Here is a 22,840-nt window from a genome sequence, read left to right on the forward strand (position 1 = left end):
CCAGAGTTAGGTGTCTCTCATGGTTTGTCTCCCTCTCTAATTTTTCCCACTCATTTCCCCTCCTTTCCCTTATAATCTCTTTCACTATTTCTTATATTCCACATATGAGTGAAACCATATGATTATTGTCTTTCTCCGATTGACTTACTTCACTCAGCATAATACCCTCCAGTTCCATCCACGTCGAAGCAAATGGGTATTCATCATTTCTGATGGCTGAGTAATACCTTTTCTCTATATATAGACCATATCTTCTCTATGCATTCATCTGTTAATGGACACGAGGCTCCTTCCACAGCTTCGCTATTGTGGACATTGCTGCTATGAACATTGGGATGCACGTGTCTCGGTCTTTCACTACATCTGTATCTTTGGGTAAATCCCCAGTAGTGCAATTGCTGAGTCGTAGGGTAGCTCAATTTTTAACTCTTTGATGAACCTCCACACAGTTTTCCAGAGTGGCTGCACCCATTTGCATTCCCACCAATAGTGCAAGAGGGTTCCCCTTTCTCCACATCCTCTCCAACATTTGTTGTTTCCTGCCTTGTTACTTTTCACTATTCTCACTGGTGTGAGGTGGGATCTCATTGTGGCTTTGATTTGTATTTCCCTGATGGCAAGTGATGCAGAGCATTTTCTCATGTGCATGTTGGCCATGTCTATGTCTTCCTCTGTGAGATTTCTCTTCATGTCTTTTGCCCATTTCATGATTGGATTGTTTGTTTCTTCGGTGTTGAGTTTAATAAGTTCTTTATACATCTTGGATACTAGCCCTTTATCTGACAGGTCATTTGCAAATATCTTCTCCCATTCTGTAGGTTGTCTTGTAGTTTTGTTGACTGTTTCCTTTGCTGTGCAGAAGCTTTTTATCCTGATGAAGTCCCAATAGTTCATTTTTGCTTTTGTTTCTTTTGCCTTCCTGGATGTATCTTGCAAGAAGTTACTGTGGCTGAGTTCAAAAAGGGTGTTGCCTGTGTTCTCCTCTAGGATTTTGATGGAATCTTGTCTCACATTTAGATCTTTCATCCATTTTGAGTTTATCTTTGTGCCTAGTGTAAGAGAATGGTCTAGTTTCATTCTTCTCCACGTAGCTGTAGAATTTTCCCAGCACCATTTATTGAAGAGACTGTCCTTTTTCCAGTGGAATGTCTTTCCTGCTTTCTCAAATAGTAGTTGACCACAGAGTTGAGGGCTCATTTCTGGATTCTGGATTCTGTTTCATGGACCTTTGTGTCTGTATTTGTGCCAGTTCCACACTGTCTTGATGATCACAGCTTTGCAGTATAGCTTGAAATCCATAATTGCGATGCCCCCAGCATTGATTTTGCTTTCAATATTCCCCTGGCTATTTGGGGTCTTTACTGATTCCACACAAATCTTAAGATTATTTGTTCCAACTCCCTGAAGAAAGGGCTTCTGCCCGTTTCTCTGCTAAGAGCTTTCCATCTGGGAAGAATCGGACCGGATTTTTAAAGTTCCCGCATCTCCGGGGTGGGGCTCTCCTGTCCCGAGGCTCCCGCCCTGGCCTGGCTCCTCGCGGGGGCCCCTCCCCCGCTCGATTCTTTTTATTTTTTTTCTGTCTTCCTACCTTGTTAGAAACAAAACCTCTTCTCTCTGTAGCATCTGGCTGCCCTCTCTTTATTTATTTTTTAAAGATTTTATTTATTTTTTTATTTATTAATGAGAGACAGAGAGAGAGGGAGAGGCAGAGACACAGGCAGAGGGAGAAGCAGGCTCCATGCACCGGCAGCCCGACGTGGGATTCGATCCCGGGTCTCCAGGATCGCGCCCTGGGCCAAAGGCAGGCGCTACACCGCTGAGCCACCTGGGCTGCCCCCGTCCTCTCTTTAAACCTCAGGTCAGATTCGTAGGTGTTCAGGATGGTTTGTAAGTTATCCGGGTGAGTGGGTGCGGCTGGGTCAGGTGAGGACCCTACTCCTCCGCCTGCTTGCCCTTCCCCCCATTGTCAATATTTTCTACTTCTTTCCTGAACTGTTCAGACTTGTTACTTATCTCTCGGAACACATTAGGCTGAGGTTTCCTTAAGTCCTTAGATTTTATACGATTCCCCTCTGTTGTCAATTTTTCTCTTGGTTTCTTTTTGTTTTTTAGCAAGTGTTTTTGTTGTTGTTTTTGCGTGTTTGGTTATTTTAAACTAAATTCTGACTATTATATGTGAAAAAGTTATAGAAATTATTTGAGTCATGAAATGATGGTGTATTCACCAAAGAGACTTTAAATTTAAGCTGAATTTCATTTTCTACCAGGAAAATTGCTATAGTATAGCCATCAAAGTTCCATCCCATAGCTTGGGGCATTTATGGGGTCTTTTTCCCTTGCGGTCCTGGATTTTCATTTTTGTCCCACCCCCACAAAGCCACAAAAACATATCTCAGAATATTGGATTCTCTATCTCCTTCCTGGAATTATCAGATAACAAGGAAAAGAGTAAATCCAAATGTCAATTTAGTAGTTTTGTATTTCCTTCTTTCCCTGGAATTTAGCCCTGTAATTCTCCACTGCTTTGTGGGATCTTTCTATGCCAGGTGAACAATGGTCACAATATTTTACAGCTCCTCTAATCAGGAGATGGAATCTCAAAGACTATGTCCCCACCTCTTAAATCTTGTCTTTTGGCTTGCTTACGAAAATTAAATAGCATTGGAGAAGTGGCACTGTATGAGTTTGATGCCCAAGGCTCAGTTGTTCCTTGTAATACACGATTGCTGCTCATGAGAGCCTTACAATGAATATAGGAACAAGCTCAGACTACCCTGCTAAAGAGTGAAAAACTATGAAAAGAGACTTCAGTCATTCCACCAACTCCAGATGAGGCAAAAAAGCAAAGAAGCTTCAAGCAACACCGTCCTGAAAGACATAAGTTTCACCATAATCGACTAAACCTGACTTATACCAGAACAACACTCAAAATTTCAAACCCCAAGAACCATGAGTTAAAGATACTGTAGCTGCTTTAACCCATTAGATTTGAGGTTAGTTTGTCAGACAACAAAATGTAAATAGTAGGTCTCCAAATAAATTGTTTTAATAAATATTCTGTCCAATTTTTAATTGATCCCAGTGGGAAATCAGTCCTAGTTACCTAGCTCTCTATCGCCAGAAGAAGAAACCACTGAAAAATATTACTATTTTAAAATTTAAAAATTTTAAACTTTCAACCTTAAAATATCTTTGAGTGGAAAGTGTTTTAAAGTCACAAAATAAAGTTAGAATAACTATATGCAGCACATTACAACTCACAACAAATTTTACTAAGCTCCATAAATTCTTAAACATGAATAACTATTCATTTTAAATCCTCCAAATCATTAAAGAAAAATATCTTGCATACATATTATACATGAGCACATTATAAAGTACTATTTATAGAATTTCTTTTTGAGTTTCAAGGTTGCCAAGGTATTGAAAAGTATTTTTTTATTTTACCTTTAAAAAGTCTAGAAAGGAAAAAAAAAACATAAAATAAAATAGACATCGTCAAAGCGCACAATGGTCATATTATACAACAAACAACCTAACGATCAACCTATGGATCACTCAGCATAAGAAAAAAATTAATGATAAAACCACAAAAAGACAATTTGTAAAAACTAAACAATTTTGATAGTATATTGTCAGAAGTAGGTTAGATGGAAAATAAATAATTGTTGTTGAGTTTAAGGACAGGCATAAAAATGGTACAATAGCAACAAAATCAATCATAATAAACTGAAAAAAATAGTTTTTAAATAAAAGAACTGGTGAAAAATTTTCTTCAGTTTTTCACAGAGGAATGCAATGATAAATGTCCAGAAAAGCAATAACAATGGATTTGTTATTTTGAACTAAGAAATAACCTTATGAAAAAGGATGCAGAAAAGAATCTACTGGAAAAGAAAATTAAAATTAGCAGTTGCAAGACCGCAAAAATAATTATGCCAAATGACCTGTGCCTTTTTTTTTATGATGCCTCCTATAAAATGCTCTAATGCTGCTTGTTCAGTCTGACACTAACAATCCCAGGCTTTAAATAAAATAATTAGAGACAAAGAACACTAAGAATTAACAATACAGTTAGCTTGTCCACAGGAAGTAAAATAAAACTGACTTGTTTCAACTGTAATTTCAAAAATGGCTAGTGTATTTATTGACTAATGTATGTTATAAATTTGAATCTCATCACCACCAGATAACATGTTTTTGGTATAAGATACATCTAATCCATATTTTGAACACCAAATCAAAAACAGTAATTCACTGACTACCCATATCATTTACAAGCTCTAATTTAGGTTGTAAGAACAACTGCTCCTGCTGTAATTAATTCTGGCCAGGGAGTTAATCAGGCATTCATCTTTATTGGTTCACTACATGATTAATATGATCTTGTTTGTTAGGGTGGAAAAAAAAAACAAGATTCCTGATTTGGACAGGTCAGATCTTGTGGCTCTTTCAAGCTTTAAAATAAACCAACAACAACAAAAAAATAAAATAAAATAAAATAAAATAAAATAAATAAAATAAACCAACAGAAAGGCTTTGTTGGTTTATGTGGAAAAACTGTGGGGAAAGTACCTCTGAGAAGTATATGAAAGACGGGAGATAAATCACAAAAAAAGCATTTCATATTTCAAGTGTAGATTGAGAAGAAAGAACTTAAGTTATATATCTTCCAAAAATTATATGATGAAAGGAAAGTGACACTGGTGTGTAGATAAGAATGAGTCTATTATATTGCAGTATCTGAAAACATATTCTTGTTTGTAGAAATAACTAGGGCTAAAATATGGAAGTGAGGTGGGAGAGGGGTAAAAGCACTAAAATGGATCCTAATAGTTTTTAATGTTTGAAGGATGCCAACAAAGTAATGTTGAAAGGTGAATTATTCCATTTATCCTGTTAGCTAACTCACATGTGGACTTCACTAAGGAATAATATTGCTGAATATATCTAGAAGTTTTCAAATGAAATCAAAGCAAATTAATTCTCACAGGGTGGTAATTCTTCTTTGCATTTATTTTCCCCAGCATAACACTCCTCCCATCAAACACTTTGGAGGAATATCTTTTGAGGGCTGTAATGTATTCTCACATCACAAGACAGTTAGTGCATATAGATAGATACGAGTTCATAGAGATCATATATTTATTTCACTAATGATCTGTCAACTACTCTCCCTATTGTAATAAATGGCTAACTGGTTACCTAAGCAACAGACTAAAGATTTTTCAGGAAGGGCGTGACTACCTTGTCTATTTTAAAGAAATCTGGAAGGAAATATATTATTCCAGGTTTAATATAATCCTAATAACAGATCAATTAACAAGTGATTACCTACTTTACATAGCTCTTATTGCCTCATTAATTTTCTGAAAAATGCTTGGGGATATAATATCTTTTTCCATTTGTTACTGTTGTAAAAGTAGTCAATTAACTTTTAAATCACTCATTAGAAGTAATTTAATGTTATCATCCTGGGGTTGCATTAAAGTTGCTAGTATTTTCAATGTATTAATCAAGGTTTATATATAATCGCAGGAATAGTTCTATTTATTTGTGATTTATGCTGCATCCAACAAATGCCAACAATGTACAAGTGAATCATAATGGTCTTAAAATATTCTTTACTAGATCAGTTATGAGAAATATGTGTTTAGTTAATATGCAATATAGGATCAAAAGAACTTGCCATCTTCTCAACTCTAGCTGATTTGATAAACATCAACTATGAATAACAGTTTAATAAATCTTGAGGAAAGGAGATAGGTCATGTCCAGAAACACTTCAAAAGGATAATTTAGGCAACAGAACTAATATATATTGGAATTTCATATTTATAAGTACCATTGATAGTTGAAAGGTAATAAGGAATTGAACAAAACCAAACAAATAAATTATTTTACCAGCCTATCTAACCCAAAACTATACTAGATTCTTACTATTTTCCTACCATTTTAAATTGCTCTTAATCCTGGGGTCCTTTTATATTTAATCCGAGTTTAGTTATGTCTATTGCCTACCAAGATAGAATTTTTTTAAGATTTTATTTATTTATTCATGAAAGGCACAGAGACAGAGAGGCAGAGACACAGGCAGAGAGAGAAGCAGGCTCCATACAGGGAGCCCGATGTGGGACTCCATCCAGGACTCCAGGATCATGCCCTGGGCCGAAGGGAGGCGCTCAACCACTGAGCCACCCAGGCATCCCCCAAGATAGAATTTAATTTACACTATGCTACTCCTTGGTCTAGTTAATATTCCATGCAAAATTCAAATGGTGACACACTGTCTTCATGAAATAAATTCACCCATCATGTCAAGCTATGGATAATACGTTAAAAATAACTTCATCCTGTGAGGAAATTATATCCCTATCCCTTATATTAGAATATTTGCTATTTAGTGTGGTAAATGAGTTGCAGTAGTGAATCATTACCAGCAAATCACATTGCTTCCCATCTAGCCTTAGCGCAAATTAATACCATAAGTCCTCCAAGCTACACCAGACAATAACACATATCAATTATACTTTAAGACATTAGTTTTATTTTTGTAGTCTCTTTGCAGATATATTGAACTACTGGACAAGAAAAAGAAATAGAATTCTTTTATTAAACCTGTAGGAATAGAGTATACTTCTTATCTAATTGTCTTCAATAAAAATGGAAACATAATATGTAAACCTCAAATAAAAACTACTTTTAGTTAGAGATGCCCAGCCTCAATTGAACTATTCCCTTGAGTACATTTTTCAGGAATTTAAGTGTAAAATCAAGTTTAGAAATGGCTGTAAGATGTCTTTTGCTTGATATTATGGTATATGGAATCTATTAAAATAATAAAGCAAAATCTTTTTTAAAAGATTAAGAAAATTAATGTAATTAGCTATACTCTTTTGAATAATGTACAAAGTAAAATTATTTTATACTTGGAATTGGGAGAAATATGAGGGTCTTTATTTAAAAAAACATTTTTTTCATTATACTCACAGTCAGATTCTACAAATTGACAGAAACCATGATTAAACTGCCACTTAAAATAATTCTAAAAAGTGCTTTGTGTTACATTCAGCACAGTGTCTATTAAATGTTATATTTGAGAATGGTCAAAAATATTTTATGAATTGACATGTGAAGAATCTTTCTTTGCAATAACTAGATAATAAAATGTATTTAATAAGCACTTTAATAATGCTATTACTATATCATTCTAGAGTTAAACACCATTGATACAAGTTGTTCTGCTGTTATTTGCTAAGCTGTGAAAAGCATGTTATAGAACGAATCATGTCCTATTTAATCTGTTTTCTTTTGTTATACAGAAGGTCACCTTGTATATGTGAGGCTCAGAAGTTGCATCTATCTTGATGGAGACATTAAATGAAAGAGAAAATAATCATCACAAAGAGAATTGATAATGGATTTGTAAATACATGGAAGAACAAAAAAGTAACCTAGTTCCATGTTCAAACTCAAAGAAAAGGATAGACCTATAATAGCAAAATTTCATGGATTCTTTCAATCATGAAATATCCTATTCTCATAAAAGAGGGCACAAAGAATTCCATTATATCGTATGCACATCTTTACCTTTTCCATTTTCAAAGTAGGCTTAGAAAGAACAAAGGACTTGGAGCTGTTCAATGACATTATGCGAGGGGAAGTACTGTACTTGGGGTTCCATTCTGCCATCTCAAAGGGGTTTTTTCTTTTTTTTTTTTTTTTTTTAGCTGTCAGAGTGCTTTTTAGCCTGTAGGTAGTGTATGAGCAGAGAGAATTCTGTTTGTTCTTTTAAAAATAGTCCAAAACATTTCAGTCTTTGTGAAAATTTCTTGAAGCTTAAATAGGAAATAAATTCAAAGTCAAATTCCCTATTAAGCCATCCATGTTACTTGCTTCTTATTCCACTGAGAACAGTATATCATAGTTCTACTTAGACTAAAATAAGCTCAATATAAAAATGGGAATAAACTATAGAAAAGTCTTTGATTTTACCTGAAAGTCAAACAGATCTTGAAGTTATACAAGGACACTTCTGGTTTGTTCTTTTATTTTTAAGGTTAAAAATGTTACAATTGCCTACTTTAGAGGTCATGTCTTATTTAAAATCACCTGGCAGGAAAAAAATTAACAAGTACATATACATATTTGTTTGTGTATTTATGTGTGTGTGTGTGAATGAATTTGGAGACCTATGGAAAATATAGACAAATAAAAAATCCCTGTCATTCATTTATTAAGTATTTCATCGAGATATCATTTTTTAGTTGTAAAAGTAGGTGGAAAAATAGAGTTGCTCAACATGTGGACTTGATTTCAAGTAACAAAAATGCTATTTTGACATTTCTAATATATCAAAGACTCAATTTTAATATTTAGTATGGTCTAATATCCAAGGTCCTGTGTGTGATACTGGATTTTTAGAACTTTGAGGGATCCCTTTGTCATATACTATATAGAGAAAACATAACTAAAATAAAAAGATTCATTTGACACAGTTTTGATACGTCATTTCTGGTCATGCCATAGTTCATTCTAGTAACTCCTCAACAGTGATAACATCAAGGTTTATAGCATCAACTTCTGAACAACATTGAATATTCTTATGCAAAAGGAAAGCAAATTAATGTATTTTCCATAAACTATCTGACATAATAAACAAATTTGGGAATATAATACTTTTTCAGGTCCTAGATGAAAGCCATCATATTTACTCCCAAGGAAGGAATATTAGCATATAATGCTGAGATGGAAAGGGCCTAATGAAACATCAAGTTTTAGATATAGGAAAGTGAACATTATCTATTATTATTTATTATTAACTTATTAATTTATTTTAAAGTCTAAACATTTTCTCTTAGAAAGGTAGTATTAGAATGTTTTAATTGTATTATTTGTGCCTCATTTTGCTGATTTCTTATACTTTTTCATGTTTTTGCTCTCCCTTTCTCCTCCTCCTCCACCCCCCATGCATGCACATGCACACACTGACGACAGAAGTCAGTATTTCATTTTGATGTTTTCCCAAGAACAAGGTTCGTTTCTCTATTTAAGTATTTAAAAGTTTAAACCTTCTTTTTATTATTTCCTTTCGTTACTTTTTAATCACATAACATTTAAAACATTCATAAAACATTGAAAAGAATATTTATAATATATGCAGTACAATAACAAAATGAACATCTGTCAATCACCATCCAAAACAAGAATGAGAACATCACCATGAACTTCCATTACCTGTGTATCCCTTCCCTATTCCAGCCCCCTGATCCTCCCACCCTAGGAGGAAGTCCACTGCATATCTTTCCAAGATAATTTCAAACTGATTTGCAAAGCTATTGAACCAGTTTGCACTTACAAAGAAGGTAAAATGAGTTTTTGTTTATCCACCACTACATTAGCACTTGCTATTTACAGATGTTTACATTTTTCCAATATATTAGACAGGAAAAAGACATCTAACTGTGGTTTGCATCTTCCTAATGATTAATGAAATCAAGTATATTTCTTTTGGCCATATGTCTTTCAAGTTCTGTGAAGTACATGTAAATCCATTGCTGTGTAACAACTTAACACAAACTCAGTTTAACTCAGTTTTAGTTTAAAACAAAAACATCATTAGCATGTCAGAATTTCCATAAATCAGGACTCCAAGCAAAATTTAACAGGGTCCCTTGCTTTGAGTCTTGCAAAGCTACAATCAAGGTGATGAGTAAAGCTTCACTTTCACCTGGGACATTCAAAATTGAGGAAGAATTCATTTCCAAGCTCATGCAAGTTGTTGGCAGATTTGTTTTGTTCAACTGTAGGACTGAGGACCTGGGCTTCTTGATGACTCACATCTGGAAGATATCCTCAATTCCTAGAAGTTATCCCCACTTCCAAAATGCTGCCAATAGTTCTTTGCCATAAGGACTTTCTCAAAATGGTAGCTTACTGTATTAAATATGTAAGAAGAGTCTTTAGCACAAGTTTGCCAGCAAAACAGTCTCATGCAATTTAACATAATCCAGGGAGTGTCATTCCACGACCTTTGCCAAATTCTATTGGTTAGAAGTTACTGGCCCCACCAACCAGGGACATAAATGCTTGAACACCAGGAGGCAGGAATCATGGTGGGGAGCTACATGTGTCTACCACACCAATTTATGTCATTAGCCTATTATTCTATTATTTTTCTTAGCAAATGCCATGTCTTTGTGCTGTCAGTTATTTGCATTGCATACATTTTCTATTTCACAACTTTTCTTTATAATGAGGAAACATTCTTAATTTTAATGGAATCAAATTCATAATTTATGTTTGTATGACTATTTTTCTTTTATTTATTTAAAAAGAAAGTTTCCTAATTCTAAAGTTTTTATGTTTTGCACCTCAATTTCAATTAAGTTTGTATGTTCTGGGCTCTATAATCTGTTTTATAGGTCAATAGACTGTCCATTTACCTAATGTTACTCTATATTATTTCTATAAGAAATCTTGATATCAGATAACACAAGGTCTCTCTTCTTAACAATCCATGAGTACTCTTTTAACATTTTAATTGAATTTCTTCAACTTTGAGGTCAAAACAGGAAGATATAAAAAATTGTTATTGGGTCTTCTTTCCATGAACAGGAGATATCACTTGTTATTAACATCTCCTTTAACATCTTTTAGTGTGATCATATATACTTTTTATTTGGTCTTGCACGTGTTTTTAGGTTTTTTTTTTCAAGATACAATTTTTGTCACTATTATAAATTGTAGGTTTTGTTTAATTATGTTTTCCAATTTTTGTTTGTTTCTTTTGGTTGTTGATGGAGGGTAGAAATGAAATAATGTATGTGTATGCACTGACATACTGATATTATAGCCAACAATTGTCTAAACTCCCTTATTATGTCTAACAATTTGTAACTATTCTGTTTTGTAAATTATTCGTATCATTCCTAAATAATAACATTCTGATTTGTTCTTTGCAATTGATCTTATTGTGATATCTAGTTTAGTGTTAAATAATAATGCAGATGTTTGGGACCTTGTTTTCCTGATCTTTCAGGGAATGCTATTAGTAATTCTTCCATTTCTTTACTTTTCTAGTGAGGCAGAACAAGGTAGATGTCTCCTCAAACGGGCGAAGGGTAGGGGAGTTGGCTCAATAGGCCAAAATGGGTTGCCAGAGTTCTATCATAGTAAGAAGGGGTCAGCACTAGGTAAGCTGGGCATTGGGCTTCGGCGCCCACCAAGGATGAATAGAGCGCCTTCACAAAGGGTTGAGGCCCTACAGGGTGTTAAAAATCATGTGGAGTTGAGGAAGCAGGTATGGATTATTGCAATCCAAGTGGGGTGAGAAAAGCATTCATATGTGAGGAGATCAAGACTTTTGTAATCCTTTTAGAGTCCTCCTCTGCAGTGAACAGGGCTAACTTATCAATAGGATATTGTAGAAGTGATACAGTGTAACATCTGAAGCTGGATCATAAAAGACCTTAGAGTTTCTGTCTTGTTTTTTGGATTACTTGCTCTAGAGCAAATCAACATCAATACTGTGAGGACAGTTAAACCAGCCCATGGAGAAAGTCACAGTGAGAGAAATTAAGGCTTTCTATTAACAGCCAACATAAAACCAACACTACCTGCCAATAGTCACGTGAATGAGCCATCTTGAGACTGAATCCTTTAGGTCCAGTCAAGCCTTCCAAAAACTATAAAGTCAGGCAACATCTTTACCACAACTTCTTGACCCAGAACCACCCAACTAAGCTACCTCTGAATTCCTTACCCACAGAAACACTGAGCTCATAAATGTTTGTTGTCTTAAGCTGCTAAATGTGGGGGTAATTTATACCTTTCAAGTAGGTTAATATAAAAAGAAAAAGATAACTTAAAAAGTGTATAAAATATTAATCACCCTAATTCAATAAAATCCAAATTTACACAATGACAAAATTTTTGTCTATGACATTGCACATTGGAATATGTGAAGGTGTAGATAAATAGGCAGTTTCATAAACTGTTGATGGGAATATAAGCCATAAAATCCTCTGAAAGCAAAGCCTTAATGCATCTACGCTGAATTCTGGCTTAACTGGGAGTTTGAATCCACGTGTAAACTCTTTTCCCTTTGTCACCAAAATGTTAATTAGAAAGGAGGTGCATAGTTTTCTAACTTCAGTCTGCTACAACAAAAATGGAAAAGAAAATTTCCAGAACAGCAATGAAGATCCCTTCCAGAGAAGCACATACAGCTAAAGCTTCTTCCTTGCCTTTCTCAGGGAAAGAGACTTACAATGCAGCAAATTGAGACCCCAGGCAAATTTTAACTTTCCCTTCCCTTTTCATCATGGATGCATTTGAACGGGAACTCACACAGTCTCAGAACCAACTTATTTTAGCTCCATTTCTGAATATAGGCCTCCCCCATCCCATTAAATATGAGCAAACAGAGAGAGACTCAGACACATGAGTAGAGCCAATCTGAGAATCAAAACAAGTATTTTTGTTTTACTTCAAGAAACAGAAGAAAACTTTAGAAAGTCTACAACATATTCTCAGTGACTTGAGAGGCTTTGGCATCTTTTAGCAATCAAGAAATGAAATTACAACTGCAGTGTCTTAGCCATTCAGATTGTTAAGTAATTTTAACTGCTATTGTCCTGTGTTAAGACGAGAAATAGAAATTCTTAGGCAATGTTAATTGGAGAATAAATTGGTATGCTCCTTCTGAAAGAAAATTTAAAATATGTAGTAAAACCTTTCTATAGAGAACAAACTGATGGTTACCAGGGGAAGATGGGGGGGATGGGTTAAATAGGAGATAGGATTAAGGTGTGCATGTGTGATCAGCACTGAATGTTGTATGGAAGTGTTGAATCACTGTATTGCATACCTGAAACTAATACTACACTGTTTGTTAAATAACTGGAATTAATATTAAAACTTCAAAAAATTTTATTTTAAAAAAGAACTTTCAAATAATCAGATTTTTTTATCTAGTAATTACACTTCTAGAAATTTATCATTATAGATTAATAGGTGAGACACACTGAAATATATATATGAGGTATTTATTGTAGATTAATTAAAATAGAAAAATAATCTAAAATGTCTAACACTAGAAAATTGATTAAGGACAGTATTGGGATGCCATACAATTTTTATTTGACTAAAACTAAAAGTAACTTAGTTCATAAGTGTGCATTTCAATTTGAAAGCAAAGAAATAGAGAATTCAAATTAAGATGGACACTAACTGCTATTTGTTACTTTATTACTGTTCAATTTATTACTTTAATTGAGTTAAATCAAGATTCTCTTTCTCCTCATTCTCTATTTTTCTCTTCCTGAATGGTCTAAGTTCCCAGATGGCTTTCTTGATGTCCCTGATTCAATAGATAATCATGTGTTTTACTTACTTGCCTGGCTTGATCTTTAGTGTGCTTTGTTCTGAGATTACCTTGTCACAATACCTGCTCTCTACTGGTTGGCTGACCTTCTTGCCATTTTCTAATCTATCTCTAACCTGAGACTCAGGGAGCCTCAGTCACCTGTACCATGTTGAATATTCAAGGCTTTCTACATAGACCCCTCTCTTGCCACGGTTCATACTGCCTGTAACTACTGGATCCTATGTGAATGTGAAAATTCTCAGAGCCCTGCAGTCTCTGTAATTCTACCCTAGAAAGCTTTCTGCTCAGGGACCGCATCACCTTCACACCCAGCGTTTAAATATTAGTAGGGGGCAGGGACAACATTGTTCCCTCTATTGGCATGTTCTCTGATGTTCCAGCCCCTGTCAATTAGCTGAACTTACATGATTTTGGAAGGAAAAGAGCTCTTCAGGAAATTTCTCTAGAGTTTGTTATAAACGTTCACTTTAAGTCTTCTAGGCCCTGGCTTCTTGGCAACTAGGAATCTAGTTCTATCTCATGAAAGCCTGGGATTTGAAAATAAAAGCTTTGTTCTCAAGATTAAAATACATTTCAAAATCTCATTTTGGCCTTAAGTTAACAGTATTTTTGGACTATGATATAACCTCACATTTAGGGCAGGGTGTATTTAAAGTAACTCTGCTCTCTGGGTGGTGGTATGGGATAATGTGATAAATGGAGGACAGGAGGAAGCAATCTTGTATTATTTCATTCATGCAAACACACACAGAAATAAGAAAATATGCTAAAATATTTAAGTGGTTATCTGTGTGTCTATATTCTATTTTCCTTTTTAAATTTTCTATAGTGATATTTCTGTAATGAATATATTGCTTGTGTTATCTATTAAATTATTATCAAAGATACTAATTGGTTTTGGGTTTTTCTTTGTTTTGGGGTGTTTGTTGTATAATAGTTTTGAGAAATCTCTTAGCCTCACTCTTTTTGATATGATCATTAATACATTAGAATCTCTGGTTCCTTTTTCAAGATTATTTCTCACTGTCTCCCTCACCATTGGCATCTGTGTTCTTCTGGATCAGGAATCATTTTCGAATTTTCCTCTGCAGCATCACAGCATGTAGTATATACTCAATAAATCCTTGTCAAACAAAATAAATTATAAGACCTATAGGATCTGGTTGTCTTTGGACCTGAATCCCACCTGATACACTCTTACTAAGAACTCAATTTCCAGTGAAGATTTTCCTCCATCAACCTTCTGTTTTTAGTTTGTTCATTGTCCTATTTTACAAGAATCAAATAGAACTGTCCAATGTTCCTATGATTTTATCATTTGAAGGTTTTTCAACCAAGATCAACCATGAAAAGATACAGGCTATTAAAATCCATACTCCCTAGTTCGACCTAAGGAAAGACATAAAAACATTCAGGAAGAAATTCAATACCTCTTTATTTGAAGTATGTTTTTGTTTCTCTTAAAATACTCTATTTCCCTGGGTCCCTAGTATGTCTTGGACAATGCCCAAGAGAGAATTTTTAAGTATCCAATGTGTTTCTTATTTGTTGACTGCTGTTGGGTTTTCCTCTTTAAATTCAATGTGGCTAAGAACACCTTTCTTCAAGACAACAGGGAATTCGCTTTATTTGAAAGGAGAATATAGAATTTTAGTGTATAATTTCGATGGAAAAACTAAAGGAAACTAATGCATACTGAGAATAGGATGTTTAGATCTGCTACATTGCAAAAGAATGAAGTCTCTTTCCAGAGGCTGAGGTTGGCTACCTTATCTCCTTCCCTCTTAAAAAACGTAGTTTGAGCAAATCATTTAAATTAAAATGTTTTCAAATTATTGGGTGAAACTTGTACTGTATATTTTTAAGTGACATAAATGGGGTATCACATAAACAGTTGTACCTCTGCCACACTACAAATATATCTTATTTACCAAAGAATCCTTTATAAGATAATTATTTATTTCTATTTCCTTAAAAAATGTTATTGTTAAGGAAGCTTTAGTAAAAAAATGGAAAAGGATTTTTAGAGATGTCAGTGCTGTTTTTCAAATAAAATTATCTCAATCCTCTCATTAAAATTTCGTGAAAGCTAGAATCAGAGAAGTGTCCTGATATTTGGGTTCGTTGTGCAAAAGTGGATCTCTGGAAACTGCCAAGACCATTTATGTTACACAGATTCTTCTACTTCCTTTTTTTTTTTTTTAATGAGAAGTGAAGCTTTTTATTCCCCCCATTCCATGTCTTATAGCTGAGTCACATTTTTTATTTACAAGACACCTGCCTCCCCTGTCACACATCTCTGAAGCAAAAATCAGGGAATAAGAAAATCCAATTTTAAATTCAATCAGCACACAAGCCATTTTATGCAATGGATTCCATTTTGGCCACTGTCTCTGCCTCTGTATTCCGTGTAGTTAAAAAAAGAAAAAAAGAAAAAAAGAAAAAAAAAAGGCTTCCTCTCGAGGGCTGATCATGTATACGAGATGGCTAAAATCCAATTTAAGTCTGCCCAGGTATGGGATTATTCGCAGTAGTCCTAGTCCTAGTGATTGACTTTAACCCCTCAAAGCCTCTTCTGTGTTTGTAAGAATGCTGATGGATAATATTTTAAATCCCTGAGCTCCAAATTTTAGACACCAAAATGTTTTATAGAAAAGAATTTTACACTATTGCAACTATATAACATGTCTGTGTGGTTCTTGGAAATTAAAGTACGCTGTGAGCTTTACATGAAAATATAATTTTATAGAAATCTCTGGCATGAAGAGGGTAAGAAGGGACAAATAAAGCAGTCATGTTCTTTTTTTTTTAATTTTTTTTAAATTATTTATTTATTTATTTATTTATTTATGATAGTTACAGAGAAAGAGAGAGAGAGGCAGAGACATAGGCAGAGGGAGAAGCAGGCTCCATGCACCGGGAGCCTGACGTGGGTTTCGATCCCGGGTCTCCAGGATCGCGCCCTGGGCCAAAAGTAGGCGCCAAACCACTGCGCCACCCAGGGATCCCAAAGCAGTCATGTTCTAAGGGGGAGAAAGTTGGTTGATATTTAAGAATATAGGATTGCCTCTAAAATCCGAGGTGATTTCTGGCGTTTGTCATTCTTCTAACTCTAAGCCTGTGAGGTGTTACATAGTAGTCACAATTCAAATTGGCTTTTTAAAGGAGATACAGGTTTGAAGGCCTATTGTTGGCATATAAACTAACATTCTATATTCTATTCAAAAATCAGAAGGCCAGATTTTTCTCTCTAAGAAAGGACCTGATTAGAGAAATTCCAGAAAGTTAGTAGAAATGACAACCCCTTATGTTCTCTTTCCACAGGTAGAAGATTGTAATTACTATGGAAACACCATTTCCCATTGCTCACAGAGGAGCCTGAGAACTTCATCCTAGCCCCCACCTCAATCTCTAACTGATGTCTGCACCTGCCCTCTATTCCCAAATACTTCTGAAGTGAGCTCCAAGAGCAGCTCAATAGAATGTAACTTGGGATGAAATAAAACCAAGCCTCTTTTAGCGATCCAGCTGGGTCATGACTTAAATTTAAAGTAATATCAAATCAAATACTGACTATGACCCTTGATTTCCTAATGCTCAATGTCAACCTAGAAACTTATTGAGCTGAGCTGAATAACTACAAAGGAAAAGAAAATTCCACCTAGTTATATTCAGAGAGGGAGTATATTGGGGTAAGTGTCTTAACAAGTAGTTTGGTATAATGACTAAAAGGCACCATTTTTCCTATATATACATGTTAGCTAAATAATTTTATAAAACACATTAATTATGGAGATCTGAAAATTTTCATTTGTGATATAATTTTAAAGAACTTAATAAAATTAGGCTTTTAATATCTATAATACAGTAATTAATTCGTTTATATTAGAGTAATACTTGAACCCTCAAACCATAGAAACCATCTGCAATAAAAAGTTGACTTTTAATTAAAAAGCTAAGAGAGAGAGTCAGTATCCAACAGGTGTAGAATCAGCAGGATTTAGCCACCCACAATAGAATTATTTATTCCCAATAGTCCCTTTTTGTCCTCATATTTTTCAACATGGTACTAGAATGGCAAATGTAGGAAGAAGACAGGAATGACTTTAAGAATATGAAACTGTTCAAGAATTCAAGAAAGAGCAACTAATTTTATCCAAATTTGATGCAGTACACAGAAGAAATAAACAAATTCTCATATTCCCTTTTCTTGCCTCATGAACTTATAGTTTAAATAACTAAAGAAAAATGAGGATAGGGTGGAACTGAATTATACCTTCAACAACCATGGTTTAAATAACTGTCTTATACTTATGTGCTGGAAATATTAAATATTTTATTTTTTATATAATTAGGATTCATTACAAGACTTTTTAATACAAAAATATGATAGCAATCAGTGACACATACTTAGAGAATGGTCAGTGACCAGTGCTAGAGAAAGGAGATTAATTTATTATCAGCCAACAGGTTTTTTTTTAGGGAAATAAATATTTCTTTATTATATATATATAGAAAGAAAGAAAGAAAGAAAGAAAGAAAGAAAGAAAGAAAGAAAGAAAGAAAGAAAGAAAGAAAGAAAGAAAGAAAAGAAAGAAAGAGAATGTACCTAGACTTTTGGGGAAAGAATGCCAGCAAATTTCGTTTTAGCTAGGCATTATTCAAGCAGTTTCTTTCTTATGAAAATTAAACAAAGGAGAATGTAAGTGTTAAAGATAATCAATTTCAACCTGTATATGCCCAGTTCAAAAACATTAAACATTAAAACAGATAGATAGAGATATAGAGGGAAAGACTTTTAAATTTGATTCTTACTCTTTATTTATTTATTTTACTTTCCCCAAGACCCTGACATTTTAAATCGTGGTTTTGCCAACCACAGAACTTTTCAGGGATGAAAACGACCCCAGTTCAGCAAAGGTGCATTGTATAGGTCCTGACTACTACTAGCAGTTACACCAATTTTTTTTGACATATCATATGTGTACATATCCAACTTCTGGTTATTGTACTGTGAACATTAAACACTTGCAACTCTAAGCCTTCTCTTCACTATGCTAGAATGATCCCTTTATCTAGTGCTTGTGTACCCCAAATTTTCACTTCTTAGGTTGGTAATAAAATTCTACATGAACAGTAAAATTAGTACTCAGTATACTGGAGTATTAGAATAAGCAATGCTGCTTGTCAACACTTGATCATCTTGTTTTATACAAAATAATATTAAAAATATTTTGACACCTATTAGGATAATTACATCAAAGCAGACATCAGTCCAATCAACCATGAATAATCAGGCTCCTACACCAGGGCCTGCCTGCTAAATATGAACCTGAGGTCGGACACTAAATTATATACACATGCACACACATAGATATATTCACAAATATCTTGATAAATTGTACAATGATTCTTACAGCATCATGTAACCACGACCCTCATCTTTGTCATGTGTTATTATACATGGAAATCAAGATGGATCATTAAATCATGAAAGTATCCATTAACATTCTTCTAAGAAATTGACAAATACCTTTATTTGAAAAACATTGTGTTGTGCACACATGGATTATTGTTTCATTCTTAAGAAGACTTTTACATATTTTGCAAATGATTAATTGAATGATAAGTTAATAATATGATATGTAGATCTTTAAACATTTGGAAGATATTTTCAGCCACATTTTGTTGTAAGTATAAGAAATTAGATTTACGTGAGCAGACCAATATTATCATTTATGTTTTCCTTTTGAAATTAATTCAAAGCCATAATTCATTCTTTGAGATCTCATGAGATATGTATTTTATATCCTGATGCACCACCAATTATAAAACATTAATCTTACTGATTAGGAACATATAAAACAAATTATTTCTATACAATAATTTGTCAGAGTCTAGAATTTTGAGTTTTAAAGATGAAATGTACAAATTTACTAGGAAGCCCCTTCTAATCAGTCCATTGGTAACATATCGTGGGCCACACACTTTTTTTCTTCACAATTATATGCTGCTCAAGGCAGTCTTGCCCCTAGATCTTTGCAGAAGCATCATTCATGGGTTAGAATTACAGTATCGGGGCAGCCCTGGTGGCTCAGTGGTTTAGCGACACCTTCAGCCCAGGGTGTGATCTTGGCATGGAGCCTGCTTCTCCCTCTGCCTGTGTCTCTGCCTCCCTCTCTCGCTCGCTCGCTCTTTCTGTGTGACTCATGAATAAATAAATAAAATATTTTTTAAAAAGAATTACAGCATTGTCCCATGCATATGATCCTCACAAGTTCCATAATTGCTTGAAGGAAGGTTTTGCTTCTTTAAAAAGCGGCATTGCCTTGGCCAGTTTGCAATTGATTAAAACTGGGCTCTAATTGAGTGAATTTGTTAAAGTTTTCTATTTAAAATAATTGAGATATGCCCCTGTAAGCAGTGGGCCATATCATCTATGTCATATTATAAATGAAACAGAGCTCATGTCACAGTTGCTTTTGGATAATTTGTGCAATTGTCTGTGAAGTGCTGCTAGACAATTTCTGTGAGTGACTGTTTTGTCTTTTCATTCAAAAAAAACTTCATAATGGGCTATTAAGATTGTTTTCTAGAGATATACATCAATAATTTAAACAGCAGTTTAGTCAAAACTGGCCCATCACTGGTTTTTAGCAGTACATATTTCTAGAAATTTAATTTTTTAAAAAAATTCACAGGATGAGATCAGCAAAACATAGAAAAGTCCATCCATATCTCTGTCCCAGAAAAATTGAAGCACATTCAATGATATGGGAAGGGGGAGACTGAAGATAAAAGGATAGCTAACAAAAGATAGAGCAGAAGTTATAACACACACAGAAAAAAAAAAAACTTTTTGACAAAAAAGTTTTTAAAGGTGCTTCAAATTTGATATAATTGGGCTTTCACCATGCTCTGATCTTCACTGCTGATATTCTAAAATCTCACTTTTTCTTATCCCCTACTGAGAACTGCCCTGTCCTGTTTTTAGTCAGAGGTAATTTTATGTTGAGGCTATGAAACCTCTTAAAAGAGCTTTTTATTATTTATGATCCACAGATGCATATCAGAGGCATTGTTCTGTTCATTGCGGCACATTGACACCTCACATAAGGATGCCTCAGATTACCCTGAGATTATCAATGCTCTCTAAAGAGCTGGCTTCAAATCATTCTGGAAGCATCCTCAGTAAATATTTCACTATCGACCTAACTGTGTTTAAAGAGATTGCTATTATTGAACAGAGTAGTCAGCTGCCTTCAAGTTTGAATTCTCCCCCAAATAATGAGGTGCCCTTGATTGCCTTTGCCCAGCTCCATTTTTTTTTTTTTTAAAGAAATGGTCATCAGGCCATACGTGAACAAGTAAGCTTTTTAAAACAGGGATATGGACGATTTGTCTTCTTTTTCATTATGACAATTTCTGTTTTGATAGAATGAACACTTCAGGAGTGAACTGATAGCCTCCGCAAGGCCTGCGTTTTAACCTGGAGTTGTGCCTTCCATGGTGTTCCATCACACAGCTTTTCTGAGTTACCTCTGTAGGCGCAGAAGCCACCAAGCAGCAGAGAGCTGGAGACACAACGGAGGCTGTCTTGGGACACAGTTGTCATCTTACCACAGCGTTACTGTTCAAAATTTTAAAGCTCTATAAAACGTGATGGTTTCGGTTCACAGAGGTTTAAGACAAGCTTTGTTTTTACCACACATGAAACTTATACTGTGAATTTGGGGTTCTAAAAAATTTAAAACCTCAAAATAAAATTTGGCAGCCAATGTATAATTGGAAAAATCTCCCACTGGCTTTATTACAGTTTAGCCTGGAACCTGTACATCAGATAAATTATGTGGCTATTTAATTACTTTCAAGACCATCAATGCATTTTAATTGTATCAGTGATAGTCCCTCAAATGGTTCTTTTGGAAGTCTCATATACTCAATAATTAGAGTCAACACAGCCTGAGTTGATTATCAAAAGATGACTTCTTTTTTTAAATTTCTTTCTCTCTCTCTAATGTAATATAAAGCAAAGGTCATTTTTGCATGGAGAAGGAAAAAAAACTAAGAGTTTTACTACTATTAAGATGTTATTTTGCTTAGGTGATAACTCAGTAAACAGATATTGGGGTCTCTTAACATAACTAACTGTCTACGTGACCATTTGAAGAAATTACACTAGTTAAATGTCATGTCAGAAAATGTGGAAGAAATTCAGAAGAAAATTAGTCTGTAAATAACCTTGTATACTCTCAGAGGAAGCAATTACCACCCAGAACACACTCTCAGTGACTACTGGGGTGAACACAATCTTGATCAGTATGTTGACAGACCCTGATTCATTACCAACTCACCTTCCTGAGAAAGTTATCACAAGATTCTGTGGTGAATCGCTTGTACTCCATAACTATTTGGGTCTCTTATGCAGATAGTTGCCCAGCATGTGACCCTAAAACAAATTGCCCCTTCTTCCAGAAAGGAAACTGCCCTGAAATAGATTGCCCATTTATTCACCCACTCTCTACACTGCTGTGCACCAATTGAAAATTCCAGGGCATGACTTTTCCTGGAGCTGTTCTCTATCTTAATTTTAGCTGTCCAGAAAAAGATAGGGCATCCAAGGTTTCCCATCGTCTCTTCTGCAGTCCCACAGAAACTGCTGTCATTGTGTTACTTTCTGCTGGCCACGCAGGTATGAGGCTTCCACTAAGGTGGAGGTTAAAACAGCCACATGGGTCAGCAGGCAGATGGAGAAAAGGACTGGGATAGCGAAATAGAGCATGCTTTTTAAAAGACAGCATACCATGGGGTCACACATGTGGTGCTGGGTGATCTAACACTGCAATACTGACAGTTACGGGATAGAATTTAAAAGGTGGATTTTTTTCTAAAATTATTTTATCTAGTTCAGTGTTTCTAGATTATTTTATAGGGCACGCTGACATCTTATTTAAACACCTTAACTAAAACCTCCTTTGGAGACCTGACATACAGAAATTTTACATTAAGTCAATCAATCTCGTTTTTATCAGAAGAATTGATCAAAATTGTGAGTTCCATACTGAATCATTTAAGTGGAAAGAACAAAAATCAGGAAGTCAGGAAGAAAAAATAGGAAGAAAAAAGTTGAAAATACAAGGAAATTTTAGGGTAAATAGTCTCATATTCCACTCAGGAAATGTGATCCTAAAGCTCTCAGGAAATAGCAAGCCTCTTCAGAGGCTCTGGAAAGCACAACTCTCCTTGGCAATGGCTACATTTGCAATTAGATCACCAATCCTTCAGTAGAGCCTCATTTATGCTCTTTTCCAACACCAGAATTAGAAATCCAATTTCCAGTACCCAGTCCTTTTCCATACTCTAGGGCTTCTATCCAAAAGACAGCAAGCTTTTAGGAACACACCTAAACAACCTCAATGGGAATAAATATTCATGAGAAAGATCTGTCCTT

Source organism: Canis lupus, chromosome 31 (assembly GCF_003254725.2).
Source record: "Canis lupus dingo isolate Sandy chromosome 31, ASM325472v2, whole genome shotgun sequence".
Taxonomy (NCBI): Eukaryota; Metazoa; Chordata; class Mammalia; order Carnivora; family Canidae; genus Canis; species Canis lupus.